We start from the raw sequence: 2,156 nt of genomic DNA on the forward strand, positions 1-2,156 counted from the left end.
AATGCCCCTGACCCCCTTCCCCGGCTGCAGTGGGGAGGGTTGAGAAGGGGATCTCAGATCTCAGGATAGGGAATCCTACCGCAGACCTTTGTCTCTGCACCTCTTGTTCTGTACATAGGAACTGTTTCAACAATTATTCGTTGACTGATCCCTGGAGCTGTGTGAGGGGGAGGGGGTGGCAAGGGGAGGTGGAAGGGAGGAGAAGGGAATCTATGTCCAGCCCCTTCAAATCTTGGCTTGGGTCACCTCAGGTCTAATCATGTTGGCGTAGCACCCGCAGCCATTAGCCTCACTGGAGGCTGGGTAATGCTATATAAAGAACAAGGAGTCATGTTCTGCCACTGACATGCTGTGTGACCTTGAACAAGTTGCTTTGCTTCTCTGGGCCTTTCTTTCATTGTGAATTTGAAAGAAAGAGAAGGCCGTTTGATCTTTGAGATCACTTCCAGCAATGATGGTATCTCCAAAAGACCCCACTGTCAGCCTTAATGTAAACATCACTTAGAAGAGTTTGAATGAAAAGTCCTCGGAAAGAGGCAGACATCCTCCTTTCTGGACCCTTCTCCTTTGCACATTCCGTTGCACATCCAGTCTTGCTCCTCTCCCCGCCCCCCCCCACACACGCCCAGTTTACCTTGCTGTTGTCCTTGTCCAAGCCATAATCATCACCTACCTCCAGTACTCTTATTAGCCTCCTACTTGGTCTTCTTGACTGACCTCCTTAGGTCAATTCTCTGTCAGAGTGCATGATTTTTCTAAAACTCAAATCTGATGTCACTCTTCTGTTTAAGATCCTTCACTAGCTCCCCACTGTCTTTGGAGCCTCAAGTGTGGCAACCATGACCCTTCAAGATTCTGCCTGCTTCTCCTGCCCTGTTTTTCAGTAATCCACCATTCAACCTCACATGTTCTAGCCATATGGAAATCCCCTACACGTAGTTCCCAGAACTCAAAAGACCCTCCTCAACCATTTCTTCTCCCCCAGAATATTCTGACCATGCCCATTCTCACTCACTTTTGCTTAGTCCTTCATGTCTAAATCACCTCCTCCATGAAGACTTCCTTGACCCCCTGAGACTGAGTTTGGCTCTTCTGTTTTAGCTACCTGGCTTCAACCCATGGTAACATTTAACACTTTGAATTGTAAATGTTGAATCTCCTTAAAGGCAAGATTTATGTCAGCCTTGTTCAACACACGGCCTGGCACCCACTGGAGGTTCAGTAACATGCAAGTGAATGAAGGCCTCTGTGTCTGGGTAGGCACTGTGAAATACAGTAACTCCAGGACAAGAGCATGGGATAGTAGGAAAAACTACAGTGCTTTGTGCAAGTCATTAATCTCTCGGGCTCAATTCTATCATCTGTAAAACAGAGATAATAACAGGAAGGTTAGGATAAAATAAAATTAGGTATGTGAAGCACTTGGTATATTCAAGGTCCTCAGTAAATTTACCAATGCCTGACTCAGGAAATGTTTAATAAAGACATACTGAATCAAAGAATGAGCAAATTAAGATCACAGAGGTAGGACAGATGGCCACCCAAACCTCAAGAGGCAGTCTAACCTGGGGGCGTGGGGAGGATAGAGAAACAAGATTGGCCCTGTGCTGATAATTATTGAAGCTGGAGTATTGATGTGTGGGTACCTGAGGTTTCATCAGTCTATTCTCTACTTGTATGTATATATGAAATTGTCCATAATAACTTTAAAAGAGACAATGTGGTAGAGGAAGCCCTGGATCAGGCATCAAGAAAAGTTAAACTATTAAAAATAAGACAAATTTTAGGGCTTCCCTGGTGGCGCAGCGGTTGGGAATCCACCTGCCAGTTCAGGGGACACGAGTTCCTGCGCTCTGGGGTCTGTGCTCGGCAACGGGAGAGGCCGCCGCGATGGGAAACCTGCGCACCGCAGCTGGAGGAGGCCCGCGCGCAGCGGGGAAGACCCAACGTAGCCAAAAATAAATATATAGATAAAAATAAGACAAGTTTTGGATCCCTGGGGGTTGGACATTTCGCACAGACCCAATCACCCTCAGGGCCTCCCACCCACCTTGGGAGGCTGGATTCATTCTCTTCACCCTGGGTCTAGAGGCAACTCTTCTGACTGCAGGCCCACTGCTTTTTTTCCCTACACTGTGTGGGCCTCCCTTCAAGAA

The sequence above is a fragment of the Lipotes vexillifer genome, unplaced genomic scaffold (genome assembly GCF_000442215.2).
Source record: "Lipotes vexillifer unplaced genomic scaffold, Lipotes_vexillifer_v1.1 scaffold611, whole genome shotgun sequence".
In the NCBI taxonomy this organism is placed as follows: domain Eukaryota; kingdom Metazoa; phylum Chordata; class Mammalia; order Artiodactyla; family Lipotidae; genus Lipotes; species Lipotes vexillifer.